The sequence below is a fragment of the Bos grunniens genome, chromosome 18 (assembly GCF_055505025.1).
Source record: "Bos grunniens cultivar Pamir isolate PY7600 chromosome 18, Bosgru_T2T1.0, whole genome shotgun sequence".
Taxonomy (NCBI): Eukaryota; Metazoa; Chordata; class Mammalia; order Artiodactyla; family Bovidae; genus Bos; species Bos grunniens.
In genome coordinates, this window is record NC_141182.1 from 52282663 (window position 1) to 52291989 (window position 9327).

A 9327-nucleotide genomic window follows, 5' to 3' on the forward strand; every position below is an offset into this window, starting at 1 on the left:
CAGCTACCCTCCTCTCACCCCCGGCGCCGGCTGGGGTCCGAGTTAGCAAAGTCCTCCCTTTCACGCCCTACATCGATTTCTGTTTCCACTGGACCGGCTCACAACCGGAGCCCAAGAACCACAAGACCGCTCTAAGGGGACTTTCGAGACCGCCTGTCATTCGCGTCCTGTGACCTGTGGGAAATGTAGTCCAGAGCCGGGAAAGCAGAAGACACCGGAAGCCTAAGGGCCTTGGGGCATCCTCGCCGCGGAGTTTTCTGGGAGTTGTAGTCGGGGCTCATAGTGCGCAGGCGCCGGATCTGGCCATCCTTGGCCTTGGGTGCCAAGGGTGAGCATTCCAAGGCCAGCAGGTGCTGGACGATATGAGTGCCTGTGCACCTTTGCGCTCCGGAAGGCCCAGTGTAGGCTGAAGGTCCCTTCAGGTGCGCCAGCTTCTGGAGTCCCAGCAGGAGTGTGTGTGTGTTTTGACTCTGGGTTGCTGTGACAGGTGAGGGACAGATTGAATGGCTTTGGATGGGTGTGGCAGTGTTCTGGAGCTGGTTCCTACAGTCAGATGCTCAGAAAAATTGAAACGTGTTAACACAACCATTGATCTGGAGTGCCTCGGCCTGCACTGGCTTGAAGCAAGGCTTCCTGGCCAGAGAGCAAGGGCCAGTCCAGGAGGTGAGAGCACTGAATCCCAGCCACTAGGCTAATGGTCAGTGACAAGGCCCTGGCCCTTGAGCTTTGCAGAAAAAGAATTCTCACAATGATGGAAAGTAGTGTAACAAAGTATTTATTAGGAGGAAAAAAAGAGTACAATATACATGGATAGACATGTGGGCAGACTCAGTTGCTGAGTCTCCCCTTCATGGAAGTTTGAATTACTTATATGGAGCATTTCTTCTGGTTTTCTGCCAGGAGCCGGTGAGGCATTCCACTCGAGACAAAGGTCATGAGGAAGGAGGCTTGGCATACGAAAAGGCGGGATCGAGCCTCAGGAGTCCCCCTGGATATTCTCGAGCATCTACCCCCAAAAAACCAGAATCTGCCTACTTTATTGCTTTGTGCTCTCACCTCTGACTTTACTAGGGGCTGTCCCCCACCACCATCTCGCTCTCTCTGTCAAAGAGTTAACTTACAGCTCCAATTAATAAAGTTCCTGGGCAATTAGGAGTGTTTAAATCCAAACCCCTCAGATAGCTCTCTAACTCGCCTGACAAGTTTACCCGGACTCCTACAGCTATGCATACGATTGTTTACAGTCTCCCAGCCTCGAGAGGCATGGGAAGCTTAAGATATTCAAATAGCTTAGAGCCTCTCAGAGAGTTAGAAACTGTCAGAATAAAACTAGTAAAAGATTTCATTGATGAGCCAATGCTTGTTGACAAGTTTTCACATCCCCTGTGTTGTATCCTTGAATGTGTATTAATTTAGTTGGTATGTAGAAAAAATAAAGTAGTAGCCTTGGTGTTAGCAACTTTAGACCCTTAAGGTAATAAATTCTTTCCTTTGTTGTAAACCCATTACGCCTCTGCCCTATAGGAATGCAATTTTATCTAACACCTTCGGAAGATGGCGCCAAACCTTAAAATAATTACTCTTGGAGAAAATAAGTCTTATGGTTGATAAACCTTTGTCAAGAGTCATAAAATGTTAATAGGCCTTCTGGCCAGAAGATGATGTAAATCACCTAAACCATTTGTATACGATAAATTTGCAGGAAAGAAACCCTAGTTTTTGATAAGGATCAAAGACTGCTAACTTTGCATCCCCTATTATCCTCTATGTGTAACTTAGGGTATATAAGCCCCTGTTGAAAATAAAGCTACGGGCCTTGCTCACCAAAGCTTGGTCTCCCCATGTCATTCTTCCCCTCAATTTCCAGCTGAGTCTCCATCTGGAGCACGGAAATCCTCTGCGACCATTTATTTGCCTGGGCTTCTAAGACCCACTCGAGAAGGTGTCTAAGGTGGGGCGCCTTCCGCTATTTGAGAGGGCGCCTGCGGCCTCCGTGGTCGGAGCTAACCTGGTGTCACAGGTTATATTGATTTTCCACGTAAACCAAGCTACTCAGCCTCTTTTCTCCACTGAATTTTCCTACTGAGCTATCCTCATTCTATTATTCTTTATATCTTTGATGAATAAATAAATAAATAGGTCGCTGACACCGTCTCCCCTTCGAATACCCTGGATCAGCCGGGGCTGGACCCCTGCAGTTTTCCTTGGCTAACCATTTTGATTTGTCTGGTTCAGAGCCCATATTTGGTATATCTCAGGATCCTCCCCTCTGTGCATCTCTTAGCCAAGATGGATTCCAGTGAAGAGGCCTATGGTTAGTTAACATCACTTAGCATCATTGCCTGGAGAATCCCAGGGACGGGGGAGCCTGGTGGGCTGCCGTCTATGGGGTCGCACAGAGTCGGACACGACTGAAGCGACTTAGCAGCAGCAGCAGCAGCGTTCCCCTTTTGACCGCCAAGGAGCCTCTCTGTGCATGTGTAGTTGGGGCGGTCTCCTGACTTGGAGAATGAGAAATATGTGGTCTCTTATCTTCTCTCTGGGCAGGGCCCAGCCTCCTCTCTCTATCCTGCCATTCTTGTTTTGAAGTATCTACCCGAGGGAGGCCCATCTACCTCCTGCCTCACCATTACAGTAGACCCTCAGTATCTGCTGGGGACCCGCTGTGGATAGTGCTGAGGATGCTGAAGTCCCTTTTATAAAATGGCATAGTATTTGCATGTGGCCTATGCATATCCTTCCCTACACATTGTCATCTGTGGATTACTTGTATTAGATATTATTTACCTAATAACTAATGACACAGTTTTGATCCCTGGGTCCGGGCGATCCTCTGGAGAAGGAAATGGCAGCCCACTTCAGTATTCTTGCCTGGAAAATCCTGTGGGTAGAGGAGCCTGGCTGGCTACAATCCATGGGGTTTAAAAAGGTCCGACATGACTTAGTGACCACATAACAACAACAAAGCAAATCCAAGTTTTGCTTTTTGGAACTTTTTGGAATTAAAAAAAATTTTTTTTAATTAATGCTTAGTTAAATTCATGAATGCTAAACCTATGATATGGAGGGCTGCTGCTGCTGCTGCTGCTAAGTCGCTTCAGTCATGTCTGACTCTGTTCGACCCCATAGACGGCAGCCCACCAGGCTCCCCCGTCCCTGGGATTCTCCAGGCAAGAACACTGGAGTGGGTTGCCATTTCCTTCTCCAATTCGTGAAAGTGAAAAGTGAAAGGGAAGTCGCTCAGTTGTGCCTGACTCTTAGCGACCCCATGGACTGCAGCCTACCAGGCTCCTCCATCCATGGGATTTTCCAGGCAAGAGTACTGGAGTGGGGTGCCATTGCCTTCTCCAATGGAGGGCTGATTATATTTAAAAGTTACATAGACTTAAAAGAAATATGTCTAGAAAACTAAGGTAATAAATACTCAACACATCACTTCCTAACTATTATCTATGCTCTTGAGATTATGTCTGTTGTGTCTGTAGGGTGGAAATAACTGTATCATGGTGTTCACTGGACATCTCTTTCCAACTCCACCTTCAGTGAATTGGTAGCTAGAAATTGGCCATCACAAGACACTTAACACCATGGGAATTGGTAATTACTACAAATGAGGACTTGATGTATTGTTTTGTTGGTCTGGGGATGAGGGAGCTTTCCAGAGTCCTACCTCCTCCACCTGCAATGTCCTTCTAGTGCCCTCTTTTGGTTAAGCTTACCATTGCGAGCTGAGGCAATTATTTAATAATGGGAACAAATGACTTACCATGTCTTCACTTGTTGGTGTTTACGTGCTAAGTCATGTCTGACTCTTTGCAGCTCTATGGACTGCAGCATGCCAGGCTCCTCTGTCCTCCTCTGCTATTTCTCAGAGTTTGCTCAAATTCATGTCCGTTGAGTCGGTGATGCTATCTAACCATCTCATCCTCTGCCACCCTCTTCTCCTTTTGCCTTCAATCTTTCCCAGCAATAAGGTCTTTTCCAATGAGTCAGCTCTTCGCATCAGGTGGCCAAAGTATTGGAGCCTCAGCTTCAGCATCAGTCTTTCCAATAACTATTCAGGGTTGATTTCCTTTAGGATTGACTGGTTTGATCTCCTTGCAGTCAAATGAACTCTCAAGAGTCTTCTGCAGGACCACAATTCAAAAGCATCAATTCTTTGGCACTCAGCCTTCTTTATGGCCCAACTCTCATATCCATACATGACCACTGGAAAAACCGTAGCTTTGACTGTACAGACCTTTGGTGGCAAAATGATGTCTCTTAACAAATTTCAAAAACAAATGTAGTATACAGTATTATTGAGAATGTGGGGGAATGAGAACTCTCATAGGTAATGACTACAGTCTTTTTGCAATTCATCTGGATATAATTATTACAATGCCTGAAAGCAAACCCCTAATAAACCAGCATTTTTACATAAAGAGTCTAGTTTACAAAAATTCTGACTTGAAAGAAGATGTGAATACAGTAAAGCTTAATGAAGCCATGCCTGTAATGCCAAATTAGCCTCTGGTTAATCCTTTGAGGAAATGTTAGTCTATGCTGAACAACATGATAACCATTTGTGGCTTTTTAAAGTCATTAAAAAAATAAAGTTATTAAAATTAAATAAGATTTAATATTCAGTTCCTTGGTCAAACCAGTCACGTTTCAAATGCTTGTTAGTCAGTGTGACTACCAGTTACTGTATTGGAAATGTTGAAAGCATTAGTCTCTCAGTCATGTTTGACTCTGCAACACCATGGACTGTTGTTTGAATATTTAAAAACTAAAATCAACTCAATATTACTAAGTCCAAATGCATATTTTTCCTTGTTTTGAGAGATTTTATGCTGCTTTCTACTCTCTCAGATGCTTACTCTTTCTTGATATATTCAAGCACTCAACTGAAAGACTTCACTCCTTACTGTTTTATCTCCTCACTGAAAAGCATTAGTAAGAGGAATTGACTTAAAAAGTCAAACAGTGAAGAATTGTGGCATCAGAAAATGTGAAGTTTGTGAGATCAGTTTAAAATCCCAATGGGCTTCCCTGGTGGTCCAGTGGTAAAGAATCCATCTGCCAGTGCTGGGGCCATGGGTTCAAGCCCTAATCTGGGAAGATCCCACATGCTGCAGGGCAACGAAACCCGTGCAGCACAGCTACTGAGCCTGTGCTCCACCACAAGAGAAGCCACTGCAACCAGAAGGCTGCGCGCCGCAACCAGAGAACGCCTGCATGCGGCCACGAAGCCCCAGCATGGCCACAAATAGATAAAACCACAACAATAAATACTTTCGTAAAATGCATTTCTTTTTATTTTGTAATGACAAAAGCAATGTCTGCTCATTAAAATGAAAAGACAATACAAATAAAGTAACAGGAAAAATACCCTTTGTTCCACTGAGCCAAGCACCAATACTGTCATCACTCTGCAGTAGAGAGTCCCAGGTCATATATCATGCACCTAATATTTATCAAATTCACAGGCTTTCCCCCATCATTCAAACGTTTTGTACTTCAGTACTTTATTAAACAATGTATCGTTGTTTGGATGTTAAAACTGTACCAACAAATTCCTTAACGTTGGACATTTTAGTTGTTCCTGTTTCCCAACAACCAATCCCAGATGACAGGACAAGGAAGACTATGTCAAAATAAAGAAATAAAAGACCTGAAAAATGGGTGCTCTGAATTATCATTTCTTAACAACGTGGACCAAATCCATGATTTTGACAAGACTATGTCATGGAATCATTTCCCCAGAGATAGCTGCAGGATTCACCCAGGGGTGCTCAGATTTAGAAGCAGGTGCAAGTCTTCAGTCCCAGAGGAAGCTGTGCCTAAGGAGCGATGAGTAGGGATAGTAGCTCTAGGGAGCGTTGATCCACCCCGTCCTCCTGCAACACAAGGTTCCCAAACTTCTATCCAATATGGCGGCTTCCTCAGTCTTTTTTTCTGGGTAGGGAGTGCTAGGATATAGAGGGGATATGTAAGGACAGAGGGACCTGGTGGGCTACAGTCCATAGGGTTGCAAAGAGTTGGACATGACTGAGCAATTGAGCACACAGGCATGCACACAGACAATTATACATCTGAGATAAAGTTTCAATTTTTTTGATACATAGGAAATCTATATTAAAAAAAAGAGAAAGCTTTTAAGCCAGTGAAAAAGCTGGCTTAAAACTCAACATTCAAAAAACTAAGATCATGGCATCTGGTCCTATCACTTCATGGCAAATAGAAGGGATAACAATGGAAACAGTGAGAGACTTTATTTTCTTGGGCTCCAAAATCATTGCAGACAGTGACTGAAGCCTTGAAATTAAAAGATGCTTGCTCCGTGGAAGAAAAGCTATGACAAATCTAGACAACATATTAAAAAGCAGAGACATTACTTTGCCAATCAAGGTCTGTATAGTAAAAGTTAATGGCTTTTCCAGTAGTCATGTATGGATGTGAGAGTTGGACCATAAAGAAAACTGAGCATCAAAAAAGTTGATGCTTTTTAACTATGATCTTGGAGAAAACTCTTGAGAGTCCCTTGGACTTTAAGGAGGTCAAACCAGTCAATCCTAGAGGAAGTCAGTCCTGAATATTCATTGGAAGGACTGATGCTGAAGAAGCTGAGGCTCTGATACTTTGGCCATCTGATTTGAAGAACTGACTCATTGGAAAAGATCCTGATGCTGGGAAAGATTGAAGGCAGGAGGAGAAGGGGATGACAGAGGATGAGATGGTTGGATGGCATCATCGACTCAATGGACATGAGTTTGTGCAAGCTCAGGGAGATGATGAAGGACAAGAAAGCCTGGCATGCTGCAGTCCATGGGGTCACAGAGAGTCAGACATGACTGAGCGACTGAACAACAACAATAGGAAATCACCACAAAACTTAATGACTCAAAACAAGACTTGGGAATTCCCTGTCAGTCCGCTGGTTTTAGGACTCCACACTTCCACTGCAGGAGGCACAGGTTCCTGGTCGGGAAACAATATTCAGCATGCTGCTTGGCATGGCCAAAACAAAAACAAAACCAGTAGTAATAACAACAACCGAACCAAACAAAACAAAACTGCAATTCTGTCATCAAAAAAGGAAATGGTTATTGGACAGCACATCACTGTTGACTGCCACACTGGGCAAAATATCCTTCATAATGAAAGTAAAAGAAAGATAATTTTAGTCATGGAGGAGCTCAGCAATGATGTCAGCCAGCTAAACTGTTGGTGGGAACCCTTCAGGGAGATACTTACACGCATGATCAGTTGTGTCTGACTCTCTGTAACTCCATGGACTATAGCCACCAGGCTCCTCTGTCCATGGGATTCTCCAGACGAGAATTCTGGAGTTGGTTGCCATTCCCTTCTCCAGGGGATCTTCTTGACCTAGGAATCGAACCTGTGTCTCCTGTCTCTCCTGTTTAGCAGGCAGATTCTTTACCACTGAGCCACCTGGGAAGCCTGTTCAGGGAGGATATCCAGCCAAATGACACTTACATTAGAACTAAATTTTCATGGAAGGATAGATGAGGGGCACACCCAGAAGTGGTGCCCCCACACACCTCTGACCTTTCAGTTCCTCTCAAAATCTCAAAGCACTTTACCCTCGCAAAGTCTTTGCAATGCCAGAAATTCTCTCCTCCATATCTTCACCTGAAACACTCTTTCTCATCTTTGGAACAGCAGCTTAATCACTAATTTCTCTTTCAGGCCTTCCCTACACTCACATATACATCATGATTATCCATCACAAGTTCTCCAAAAATCCTTTTCTTTTTGTTCTTACAACTCATCACAATGTGTGATTTTTATGTTTCTTTATATTTGGATTATTCTATGTCTGTGTTCTTTGGTCAAATAAAGTGTCCATTAGGTCAGACATTGTGACTCTTTGATTATTCACTGATGTGTGTTAGTTGCTCAGTCGTGTCTGACTCTTTGCAACCCTATGGACTGTAGCCCACCAAGCTCCTCTGTCCATGGGATTCTCCAGACAAGAATACTGGGGTGGGCTGCCATTTACTTCTCCATATTCATTGATAGCAAGGGTCAGAAAACTATGGTCCCAGGACTTCCTTGGCGGTCCAGTGGTTAAGATTCTATGCTTCCAATGCCAGGGGTGTGTGTTCAGTCCCTGATTGGAGAGCTAAGATTCCCACAAACCAGGTGGGATGGCAAAAAAACTTAAAAACAAAACAAAACAAAAACAACAACCCTGGGTCAAGTCAGACCCACCACCTGTTTTGTACAGCTAATGAGCTAAGAAAAAAAAATTGTTGTCACTTTTTTTTTAAAGAGAGATAAACAGTATTTGTGACGAGTTGAAAATTATTATGATTTGAACTTCACTGTCTTTAAATCAAGTGTGATGGGAACACAGCTCTGCTGTTTGTTTGGACCTTGTCTATGACTGCCGTCCCACCGTAGTGGCCACATCAAGTAGTTGAACAGACACCCTGTCTTGAACACTTACTGTCTGGTCCTTTATGGCATAAATGTGCCAATTCCTGCTCTATAGTCAGCACAGAGACAAATACCTGACAGATAGTGGGGTTTATTTGTCCACATTCAGTGTATCACTTAGATATTGGACATTTACCTCAAGAGCTAGAATTTTATTTCTTTTTTAAAATTTTTATAATTTTATTGATTTATTTTTGGCTGCTGTGGGTTTTTGTTACTTTGCGCGGGCTTTCTCTAGTTGTGGCAGCCAGGGGCTACTCTCTAGTTGCCACGTGCGGGCTTCTCCTTGCGGTGGCTTCTCTTATTGAGGACCCCTGGGTTCGAGGCATGAGGGCCACAGTAGTTGCAGCACGCAGGCTCGGTAGTTGGGGCTCTCGGGCTTAGTTGCTCCAAGGCATGTGCAATCTTCCTGGACCAGGGATTAAACCTGTGTCCCCTGCATTGGCAGGTGGATTCTTTACCACTGAGCCACCAGGGAAGCCCTTTGTTTATCTGATTTTAAAAATTTTATTAGAGTATAGGTGACTTACAGTTTGATTTTTAAAAGCAATCACTTTCTTCCAACAGTGGGAAAACAAGAGGCTTCAATTAGGCAAAGGGGATTCCTTGGTGCTGAAAAGTCAGGTTTGCCTCACCGGCTGGTAGGCAGTGGACCCAGAGCAGCTCAGTTGGAGGGTTGAAGGGAGAAGACTGTGGAGTCGGATGTAGAGACAATCAACATAGATGGAAGTGTAAGCATGGGGACATGGGAGTTTGTCATTGAGTCTGTCGCTGCACAGTCATGCAAGTCACTGCACGCAAGTCATGCAAGTCCCCTCTGCTCCACCCTAGGGACGTGTCTGTCTCCTTGCATCACAGGAAAGTTTCTCTGCATGGTGC

General features: G+C 44.2%; 1 long non-coding RNA gene across 1 annotated transcript; it reads left to right on the forward strand.

The window, feature by feature from the left end:
* Positions 1-283: 283 nt before the first annotated feature.
* Positions 284-1828, forward strand: LOC147353990 (uncharacterized). Its single transcript, XR_015146718.1, has 2 exons — positions 284-487; positions 901-1828. It is a non-coding gene; the product is annotated as an uncharacterized LOC147353990 (long non-coding RNA).
* Positions 1829-9327: the final 7499 nt, after the last annotated feature.